At 32.8% G+C, this 12,658-nt stretch overlaps 1 protein-coding gene across 2 annotated transcripts in view; it reads left to right on the top strand.

Annotated features, from left to right (window-relative positions):
• The first annotated feature begins 6,122 nt into the window (after positions 1 to 6,122).
• LOC149786501 (putative inhibitor of apoptosis) overlaps positions 6,123 to 12,658 on the top strand; it is a 37,109-nt gene continuing 30,573 nt past the window's right edge. The window contains exons 1-2 of one of the 2 annotated variants that reach the window (XM_089976978.1): positions 6,123 to 6,533; positions 11,981 to 12,061. The gene's annotated coding sequence lies outside the window, so the exon portion shown is untranslated. The remainder of the gene's footprint in view (positions 6,534 to 11,980; positions 12,062 to 12,658) is intronic. The other variant, XM_089976977.1, reaches the window with a different exon arrangement.

Raw genomic sequence — 12,658 nt, 5'->3', positions numbered from 1 at the left:
CGAGTGCTAGACATCCCCATAAACTGCCTGACTGCAGTCATCGCAGCAATATGACTGGAGGATTTGTAACGGTGCGTTAAAATTCCAGATCATACACACGCACATATAAAATAAATTTAACTTTCTTTCCAGTTTGGTTTCTGTGCAAGATCATGTACATTTAATTACAGATTTGTTTACACATCCACACACACACACACACACACACACACACATATATATATATATATATATATATATATATATATATATATATATATATATATATATATATATATATATATATATATATATATGTATATATATACACACACACACACACACACATATATATATATATATATATATATATATATATATATATATATATATATATATATATATATATATATATATATATATATATATATATTGCTATAAATTATGTATGTGGTCATATTTATAACAAGTTACTCCATTCTTGTCACCACTTTTGTAGATCTCTTTTACCGCTGATGTAATAACTACCTCTAGGGATTTTACCATGATATACCTGGCTTTATATCATTGTCAAACATGCTACAACTTGATAACCTTTAACTCTAATCTGAATATGTTTTCGATTATAATGTCGAACCAAAATATAACCAATGCAAACGTATTTGTTTAGAAATGTATAATCAATTTTACAGCTTTACTTTTTTATGCCGTGTCACGTATTACGGGACATTACCTTATATGTACGTTTGATATAACATTTTAAAGGAGTATGAAGTCTGAAGAGTTTATTGTAGGACAACTAAATGTCATGGGATCTTCCATGTATGTACTGCTTTCTGCAGTTGTTTAGAGTTTAGCTTGTAGGTTGTTTATGCACATGACACTTACTCCAAATCTTTAAATTATTTATACAGTTTTCATCTTTTGTCAAAGGCGTTTAAGAGAATTTGTCTCTCTTGTATGCCATTGAACATTGGATGGAACTCTCACCATTGTGATATTTGTTCTTGCAATATTCTATCCTCACTATTAGAGTTAATACTTAAAGTAAATGAGTCATATCAAGTGATTTTAAATAATTCCATTCCCGTGGTACATTTGTTTACTTCGATACCCGCAGCAAATCAGAAAAACTTTGATTCTTCAATTGGGTCATCAATGCATGTACGTTCACAAAAAAAATATTACCAACTCTATTTGGCATCAGATGCAACACTGTTTTTATATAGATTCTTCCTCTCAGTAAAATAGTATGCAATGCCCAAAAGAGTTTTAGTCAAGCATTTTATCAGTCTTATATTTTATAGTTTACCACCTTGCCCAGACTACTCATAAGCTGGTAGGTGTGACTCAGTTTATAAATCTTTTAGAAAAGTCAATTATGTTTAAGCTCAGCTGTATATGATTTTAGTGCCAAATGAAAAGTGATTCAGCTATTGGTATTGCATTCCATTTTGGAACAAGATCAATTAATGGGAAATATTGTTTAACAAAAATTATGGTTTCACTAGGAGTTTTGAAAACGTATGTTAATAAATATTGATTTTCCTTCGAAAGAGTCACTGGTAAATGAATTATAAATGCAAACTCCTTTTAAAAATACATAAATATGTATTTCAGCTGGTTTTGGGAAAAGTTGCCATGGAAAAAATAACTCATACAGAGTGAACGCATGCAATGCCAACTACGACTTTCATGCAGTTGTCTAAATTTTATCGTAGCTAGTTTTTATAAAAGATACTTTCACTATGAATGTTTGACTATAAGTACAATTTCAAACCATTCCTAACATCCTGCTCAGTTATGTCGACACGGGTGATTCTTTGGAAGGACCTTCTCTCGTTAATGTTATTTAGGTATCTATGTTATTTTTGTTGCTGTTCACAGCACGTCATTAATCAACATGAGCAAGTTTTATCCCCTTCATCAGACGTATACTAAATAATTTGGGCACTGTTTGAATATAGGTATATAACGGAAAATTGTTCATCAGGATTAATAAAAGGGGTAGCCATCCTTTTAATTGTAAGAAAGAGGTAATTATTTAATAAAGACCTATTTTGTTGAGCTGCTTTCTCCTTGTATTTGAGTCAGTAAGAGAGGATATGTTGGGACAATCAGTACTCCACCAATCATTTCAACCTTTTGTGTCAAACAGATGTTTCCATTGCACACGAAATCTTTACTTTTTTGTTCGTACTCAACACAAAACAAAATAGGGATTCCATTATCTTTACGTTTTGCTTCACTGCGTTTGTTGACCAAAAGCTAATCATTATTTAGCCCAAGTTCTCACTGGAATTTTTCAAATATCATAAACCACTTAATGCTCTATTAAGTCATCGAATGTATGTCTGATCTCTGGAATGTGAATGCATCAAATAACTTTAAAAGGGAAAATATGAATAAGCACGTCTGTTTCTACTCTGGCGTAACATAAACAAACGTTTGTGCTTATAATGTTTTGAAAAGCATTGTGTTACCTTGTATTAACAAATTATATTATTTTTCAAATGCCGTCGAAATGACAATTCGAGGAAACGATCTTTTGTCTCTTCCTGGAACTGACGCGTCAGGCGTTAAACCGCGGTAGAAGCGAGATATATGGATGGGTTATTCCAGTAACATTTGAAAAACACTTCATGCCAAATGACATTGATTCCTTAAATATTCTAGATCGAAGATTTCCAAGAAACCCAAGAAAATAGTTCAAACAGAGCCAAGGATTTCGTGGAATGGGTTGATTGTTTTGAAGATGTTGGATTTGTCTAAACATTTCGATCATGCTTCGTAAATATGCCCCTTGGACTCTAAATACTATAAATGTCTGTCTCACAATCCTTTTGTTTTGTGCAATCAGTCTCTAACTAATGACCTCACTGAGGTAATATCACTAATGACATCACTGAGACAAAATCAGTCAATAGTAATGACCAGGTGTTCTTGAAAATGATGTCTCTGGTTTGCAGAGACTAAAGTCGGAAATACCAGAGCGCCGAGCATATACCAATTGGCTTTTGAATAGTATCACGTAAATATGTCGACTGCCAAACAATAATATTTTTCCAAGTTCACAAAGCCATCATACACTTCTTATGCATTTAAACACCGAAATATGACCGATGCGAGCTTCGAAGAACTAAACTTTATTGATGATTTGTTTCTTAAGACATAAAATCAATTTTCTTTCTTTCTTACCATCAGAGTATACACAAACCTACGACCAGAAAGTTCGTATTTACTTTCTAAGCCATTATCACATATTTTGCCAGAAACATAAAAAGATATTCAGAATCAGATAAACAAGTTTGACTGGCCAAATTAATATCCATTAAATGGTGGACTTCACATTTAGAATAATAACAAATACATAGCCATATCCTTGTCATGTAGCTAAAATCTAGCGCTACTAATGGTCAGGCTATTGGACACATACTGAAAAGAGAAACTCCATTAAACTAAAAAAGATTATTTTTCATATACAAAAAAATAGAAAGAAATTTGTTTTATAATAGCATCTTAACGGTTGACAGTAATAACTCTATGAACAGTTATACAGCACAGCGTGATATGAGATAATGACTGTATCATTTAAACGGGGCAGTTTGAATGACAACTGGATACGCAATAGATCTTACCAAGTATCAACAGACCGAAAAAGTACCAGAGCTAGTACAATCAGTATATAGGGTTCGCCTTTATTTTCCTGTACAAACAATGATATCTGAATCTACAATGCCTTTGACTATAAACACGCATTTAATGAACAATCAACAATGAAGAGCTTAAATAATTTAACATAATCAATAATAACTTTACATTTCAGTCGCGATCCAGAAATGGAGAAACTAAATACGTCATTAACACTGGACTTATAGATCATGCAAACGTACATCATGGTTTTGGAGAGCCTATACCTTCTAATGTGCTAAAGGCCTACAAATGTTTATTGAACTATAAAGCGATACTTTTGAATGCTGTATTAAAACTTGCTGTTCAGTCTTTAAAACAGAACATATTTTCAATAGTAAAATTGTTATCTGAGAAGTTAATTATAATCTAGCAATGTTAGGACTATGATAAAAATTACTCAGTGAGATTTCAGAAATATATCAAAAATTAAATAAGGTTGTGGTGATGCATAATTTGTGTTATAGAATGATAGGGTTAAAACAGTGGTAGCACCGGTGAAGCCAATGTCAATTTGCGAAAATCTAATTACTCGTATAAAATTATATTAAACTTTTTTTTTACATCTTAACAATATATCACACAAAGCAGACAAATAGAGTAGCGGCGATGTATTGATATATTTGGCTAGGTTCCATTATACAAGCAAACAGAAATTATATATATCGCCTGTGCAAGTCAGGGCTTCTGCTAGATTAGAGGTTCATATTCGATATTTTCACATTTCCTTGACTGGAAAACTCTTGATAGATCTTGTTTAACTTTAAAAAAAGAGGTGTCTGCACATAGAAAGTGAGATTTAATAGGGATTTGTACGTTATATCCTTATGCAGATCGAAACTTAAAACAATACAAATCAAACTCTTGAATTCTAATTCATACGATGTCAAAGTAGGATAATAATAATAATAATAATAATACGAATAATAATAATAATAATAATAATGTCTACATATTTTCATTCTTTTAGAATATTTGCTGGTCGATTTCATGTGGAAAGAATGTGATTGGAGATACTGTATTGTAAGACCGGATACAATATGCACAACAAACTAATCAATATTTCATACAATATTAATTTAATACTGTATTAACACTATGTATTAGATATTACAACTTACATTGTTATCAAATTTGAGCTAGGCAAAGACAATTTAAATAGCAGACTTTTTGAAATGTGTAATTTAACAATATGTGTATGCATCTTATTAAGCAATGAGTTCGGCGGTTGATTTTGTAATTGATCATATCAGTCATTCATAGATTGCTTCTTAATTAAATTAAGTACGCATAAAGTTATTGTGCAGAGCATATGAACTAGTCGTTTAAAAATTGCTAGAACGTCCAGTAGCATTAGATATATATTTTAATCATATTTCTGGATATGTCATGAGTCTCCAAATGAACGAACGAATGCAATCGAACAGAACAGGAATTGTGCAGAAATAAGCAAATCGTCGCATTGTTAGAGTTACTTCTAGCACCACGTCCAATAATACATGCTGGAGACCAAAGGAATAATGGATACATTACAAACTTTCAGTTATTGTCCACTCGTGGGTATGAATGTCAAAGTACAGAATTATGGTCACAAGTACTAATGGTTAATTGGAAAAGCTGACCAATAGCCATCTAACTGACTGACAGCTCAAACGACATACAGTAGAACTTCGACTATCCGTCAGGGTGCGGGACTGAGACCATGACGGGTATAAGAATAGACGAATAATATAATATGTACATTAAATATATTAAACAATAGACCAGGTCATCAAAAAAGTATAATATCTACATATGAACATGTACCTGTTTTTAATATTTTAACGTACATTGCCCTAACGGCTAACATAAACTGACGGTTAATCGGGTGCCGGATAATCAAAGGTCTACTGTAGATGGTTTATGTTTCTAAGTTATTTCATCTTGAGACTTTTAAATACAATTATATTAATACTAGCTGACACCTTGAAACGGTCAGCTTTATGCAGCTTCATGTATAATTTGTAAACGTCAATGTCTTTGCAAATGGAAAATAGCTGCACAAAGTTGCTTCAAATATAAATTAAGTAAACCATTTGGAAAACGTAATCCAATGCTAACAGATTTACGAACATTACATTTACAATACATTCTTAATCCTGTATGTTTTCTGTTTTAGACACAGCTAGCACTTTCGCAACTAACTAGCAACTAACTAGCTCAAATCACAGGAATGCTTTTCTATCAGTTAAATACCATATCCTGTTGTTAGTTTTTAGATAAGAAGAGAACATGTATGTATACGTTGTAATTGGGTAAGCCAAGTTTACCAACATGTGTTGGTCTACAGTGCTCAATATACTGTGCTGTACAAATGAAACAGTGACTTTATATGTGTGACCAACAGCCAATGGTTGAAACCCATTGCTCCGCCTACAGTATATCTAACAATCCATATTGATGTGCTATTACACTGTTTCGTCGGTGAATGTTCGTCTCAGTTCTTTATCGTATATGACTGCTTTGGTGAATCTCTAAAAGAAGATCAAATTTGTCTGCTAAATTTCGAGAAAAGAGATTAGATTGGTCCACACAGAGGGATTTAAGGTATACCAAAATGAAATGGAAACTATTGAAAGGAATGGTTATTTTCACAGCTTTGGAACTAAATATGGACACAGAAAGAGACAGAGACAGGATACCGGAAGAACTTCGACATTGTGCTTGCCTATTTAATCACAACTAATTGAGTGATAAAACACAGAATGTGGCAGCTGAGTTTTGAAATAGTAGAAGCACTGAACTTCCCATTCAATTATTGATTTTGAAGACTAAACAAAATCCAACTAATGGAAAACACAGAAGATGCTTTAGCTATAGAATAGGTATTCTGAGAGTGATTTGTCAAGTTTAGCGACCATATCGCTTTTTATGTTCTCATTTATGTGTTTGGTAACGCGTCTGGCACGTTCATGGTGCCTACATTATGATGGAGGTACTAAAAAAGCGATATGTTACCAAACTACCCTGCTAATTCTTTGTGAAAATCTATAATACAATTAAAGAATCTACATTTTGGATAATAATTATTGTACACAGTGCTAATATAATAACCGAGTAAACAATGAATTACTCATATACTACGCCTATGTACTGGCAGGATTTTATAAGATTCTTCGTGTCCTTCAGTGCTTCCGTCTGTCATACAATCTTGTGAACACAAAAAAACTCGCAGAATTAGATGGATTGCAGTGAAACCGGCTTAATATTTAAATGTTTATATTCACACAAAAGTATGTTCCTGCAAACCTATTAGAGTTGTAACATTATTTAAGTAGCAGCTGCATATAGTTTGTGACAAAATCTTATGTAGACTCAGAGTTTTCAATGGATCGCCGTGACCATTGATGCATGTTGTGGCCATCATCTGAAGATATGCATGTGGAGAAATCACTTTGCTCACTCAGTTGTTGTCAGTGCTATTACCCTTTTTGTCTTGCGGCAGAACGAAGTGTACTTCAGAAACGCATGAATGCAACTAGCCTCGCGTGTTTTGATGGTGCCTTGCAAAACTTAATACATATTATGGCCATAATCCGAAATTAAGAATAGTAACAATGCATTGCTCTAACACGATTTGAGGAAGAATTATTGATATTTTTACTTATGCTGCAGCTGCATGCATGACGTAATTGTGTGCATTTAGCTAGTCTTGCGATTATTGGCTGATTTATCTCATACGTGCCTCATATTATGATTTGAAGATGCGCTTAGTTACCGATGACTGTACACTCGCCGTCTTTGTGTGATATGTTGACCTTTGTATATATAGGTGCAATATACTGCACGCGTATTTGCAATTTTGCTGTTGGTGATAGACACTTTGTATTATCGTGGTCATATGCCGATATGATTTTAAGAATCATATGAGGGCAGCTAGGCTCACACCTGTTTAAAACTGGGACTCACATCCAGGGGCGAGGCAGGGGATATTTAATTGAGCATATGCTTGCCATTCCTCTAGTTTCCTTACTTTGTACAAATCGCTATTAGGCGACCAAATACATGCGAAGTACACAAACATACCGGTAGATATCCTCAACCATTTACTAATTACACCTGTAATGATGTTTTAATACCAGGGTTATACAAAGCTTTGCTGCCATCTCTAACTGATGTATATCTTATACGTGATAAATACATATTTCTCTCAGGTGTTCTTACAGGGATAGTAGCCGATTATTTTTTTTAATTCACAAATAAAAACTAGCAAAGAATTTTATTTGAATAGATACATACCTGTTTTCACTGTTGCCCGATATCATTAGGAATAAAGAGAAACATATAAATTACATATTATTTGAAATATATAATTATTTTTAAGTCATTATTTCGATTATAACATGAAAAATATTCACAGTTATACTTCACGTTTACATCGATTGCACTCTGTTGAATCAATACTGCAACACCCAACCAATGAATGATATTTGAATGCAGTCTAAGTTAGAGCGTTAAAAGCTGCCGGTAACACACACCTCCTAAAGAGACACGATTTGTGTTATATTGATTAATATCCGTGTCTCTTCCATGTGTTGTATAGGTAGACAACACGGTTCAGTGTTAGAGGCCATCGATCTCCTTTCATGGTTGTCTGTAAAACGGGGCGTTATGCAAATGCTTTCAAACCGTGCTATTTTGTATCACATTCAGTTATATAACACCGCAGAGTAGAAATGTTGACCTTGGTACTTCGATATTTTTTGTCATAACGTTCTTTATTTAAACCATTAGTCTCAACAGTAACTATCATTATTATGGTCTCAAACGATCATTTATAGCTTAACGGGTCTCACATGCTTGTCAGTAAGTTTAAAACTCTTTATAAACCATTGTTGTGTTCTTGTAAGACCTTTCTGTGACCAAGGTGTGAGACGGTGTAAAAGAAAAATTAGCCGACCATTCACCATTTGTTGCAACCTTTTATGCCAGTGTTAAAGATAAAATATGACAGATTTCAGCCGTAAGCTGAGGTCTCCCAATGTATTTATACCAATCTTTAAATTCTTTGAATAATATTTAAATATTTGAATAATTTTTTATATCATACTTTTAGTAATAATCGTATTTAATCCATCAGAAACAGGGAATACCTCCAGAGATTCATCTTTTTACACTGTACATTTTAAGTGTACAATTCCAGGTCTAAAGAACCAAATATAGTTCTGCTTGCAAAACTTTGAAAAATCATGTAACCATTATCTTGTTATTCATATAACAACATTTGATGATTTATTCCGTTTCAATAGTTTCCTAAGCTTATATGTCGTGTCTCTAGTAACCTATTAACTTCACGTTTTATTACTGTATATTTAAGTCCGAAAACATATTTCTTATAATTCTTTTTCATTGTATATCAGATTTAGAAAACAATATTCCTGAAAGCAGTAATGTTTTTGATACGGCTATTGTTTTAAACACCTTTCAAATTCAGTTTTCACTCATTCTGTATAATCTGGTGTAATTAATGTTACGTCAATATTACTTTCATTTGCATGCTTTGCAAATATATCTTCCATGCCATTTGCACGTCGAAATATACATTTTCAGTTCATCGTTTGTTCGCTGAAATAACAGTAAGCTTGAATATATGTCAGGTCGAAATGTTTGTTACTGCCGCTAAACGGCATTGATCTTTCTGTCTCAATTTGTCACCATGCACTGTTTTAGGAAATTTTTGTATGATTTCAGATATCATTAAACCATATAAAGTGGTCAACATATTCTGAAGCTGATCTTAAATTTAGTTTGTGAAAAATGGTTATCGGCAGAACTAATGAAAGATTTGTTACATTGTTACATTGTCAAAACTAAGTAAAAAAATTGTGTTATATTAAAATAATGGAGGACTTGCATCGCTGCTGGAAATGGTCACATTAATTTAATAATTAATTATTAATCTTTGTGTTCAAAAATCGTACAAAGACGGCAACATTCGTAATATAATAATTTAACGAGCAAAGCGACGACTATCAGAATATAAATTTGCTTATTTTTAGAATATGGTGTGCTCATGTAATTTCCCTAGTTTGCTTTGCTGAAAATGGGAGCAATAAAAATTCCTGTAGAGTTTGAATTGATGTCGGTTTTTGTTGTTGAAAAGCTGAACAGTATAATCTTTTTCAGGTGTCGAAATAAATGGTGATTGCATAGTTCTGTTCCTTTAAATAGCTATGACCTAAGTTCTTTCATTTATCAAAGTCTTGTAAACAACACATTTTTGAACGCAGTACGGAAATGATCGCTACCAAAAGTTACGAAATAATTCAGGGTTTATTTAAAGTAATTATAACAACATAAAATGTAATAAAGTCTCATTGTATATGTCCCAAATATTTGTTTCAGATTCACACGCATTTTCTTATTTGAATTACGTCTGGCATTAAAATGGTTACTCATTGTCGTTTCAGCCACAATATACGTGGATACAAAAATGTTGCTATCTATTTATGTAAATCATTGCTTAATTCAGAAAGGAATATAAATGTCCCTAATGCATTATTTAATATGCCGACTATAACATGCATATATCAATCAGCATACAGTAAACATACTATGCATATGTTAATAAGCATAAAGTGAAATTATTCATTTTCGATGTAACGAACATCTGTTATGATAAATGAAATTTGCCAATGATTTATTGTAGGCTTAGATGAATATTTCACTTTTAGCAGCCATCAGCCAATGAATAATCATATATGATAATAAATAATATTTTACTGATTGTGAAATCCTTTTGGACTTTCAGATTTTAATGAATTTTATATCATAAAACAATTTAATAAGAATGGTGACTTTGTTATTTCCTTCACCACTTGATTGCACCAGTTATTGAGAATGGCCTGATGCCTTTTTATAAACTACATAAATTCAGACATGTTCATTACGGTATTTAATTTCAAAATATACATTTAAGCCCGCTTCAGTTGTAATGGTTTTATTACAAGCAGCATATGTGTTGTTTCTTTTAGCAAAGTCGTAAAACACTGGAAACGGGCGTCTATAGTATTATTAATGTGACAAACAAGTTTTCCAATACGCTGACGTATATTACTTAGGTGCACAAAGTAGTGTGCTTTTAAAGTTTATAAATGCTAATTTAATTTTCATTCTAAAACTTTATTTGCCTGAGTCAAGATATTACTTTTGCAAATCCAGCTACTTTTAAAGATGAGTGATATGAGTGATAAAACAGACAACACAAGACAGTCATTAACATACAGTAGCCAACATTTTAAAATTATTATCCATTTTTTTGTATTACACGGTTGAATTGGTGCACTACGCAGTTTGATAAAAGTAGCCTAGCTTACTATTGTCTCTAGAACAAAGGATCAGATAACCCTCAAAAGAATACCACAAAAAGAGAAGACTAACCTAGACTGAAGTCAAAGTGGCGCAGTTGTTAGGATGCCTGAAACGCAACCAAAAGCGTACGAATCCTCTGTATGTTTGGATGTCTCCTTGGACTGGGCACTTTGCTCCAACTATGTTGTAAAATACAAAATACAGCACTAGTAGAACAAAATGGTTTCTACATAATGTATTAGAATAATTTATATGAAATATGAAAGTAAAGTTGGCGTATTTCGAAGGATTTTTTAGATTGCCTAGACTTCTTTAATTCAGAATTAGTGCAATTTCAAATGATTCCAAACTATGTTCGACATTAATGAGTTAACAAATCTAAACATGTCATATATCTATGGAATATTCCATTTTCTATTTATTCAATGTCAAGTAACGATTAAATGATCATCGAACTGTTCAGATCATCAACCTTCTCGCACGGGGCTTCAAAAATGGTCACACGTTTCAGTAACAGTAGCTTGATAGGGAGTACGCAGATCATTCAATTATTGGTTTATGTCCGACTCTCATACTACGTACTAAATCAAAATGAGAATGCAACAGTTGTAAGAAGATCGATTTATTAAATTTCTCAGCTGAAGACTTCACTAAATACTAGAAAATATGCATCTCTATAAATTCAGAAATGTTTTACGAGAACCTGTTCATCTCCAAACCATGAACTATCTCTTTATCAGTTTACTAGCAAAGAGGAACAAAACAGCGAGACACTATCAAAGAAACAAAAATACATTTTTAATAAATGTCATTGAGTTTTGGAACTAATAATTGTTTGGACTTTTTTCGTTTATCCTGTTTTCTTTGTAGAAATCATAATAAAGAACTTTAAAGACTCACCTTGTTGGATAAAATTATTGTAATGCTTGTATTTATTCTCTGTAATTGTTTCATTATATAGGTCATTGGAGCCCATTCATATTTTGTATTACTCCCGACGTTCCATTTGAAGAAAAACATTGAAAATAGCTGGAGAAGTGAGGTAAGTCAATGGTATATTTAGTAATGTAAGAATTTCAACCCCTACATTCCATAATATTCCCGACTTCTCCGGTGTCCTAGTGGTTAGAGTTTCCGCCTCTGATATGGCAGGTAACGGGTTCGAACCCGGGCCGAACCATGTCAAAGACTTTCAATAATGGTACTAGCAGCTGCCTAGCTATGTGCTTAACATTATGAGCTTAGTGTTAGGACTGGTTGGCCTGGTGTCAGGAAATTGTGACTGGGTGAGACATCATATTACAAGTATGTGACATGATTCCCCAGTGCTAGACATCACTATGAACTGCCATACTGCAGATATCGTATCATTTTGACTGTAAATTTATAAAGCTACGCGAAGGGTCCAAATGACACACAAACACCCACACACACACCTACACACACACTCTCATCATAATATTCCCAGACAATAACTGCATACTTTAACTAAAGCACACCATATTGCATAGTAGTGAATATGGATAGTGATACTGTCGAAACATAACTATTTTAAGATAAAGAATATCTTCTTTATGACTTTAGATACATTACTTATAAATAGCCACCGTGCAGATACGCTTCATGTTAAGTCATTGCA

Source organism: Sinohyriopsis cumingii, chromosome 12 (genome assembly GCF_028554795.1).
Source record: "Sinohyriopsis cumingii isolate HCF-2022 chromosome 12, ASM2855479v2, whole genome shotgun sequence".
NCBI classification, from domain to species: domain Eukaryota; kingdom Metazoa; phylum Mollusca; class Bivalvia; order Unionida; family Unionidae; genus Sinohyriopsis; species Sinohyriopsis cumingii.
Note: the sequence above shows the minus strand (reverse complement) of the source record. Positions and strands in the feature narration are given on the sequence as shown.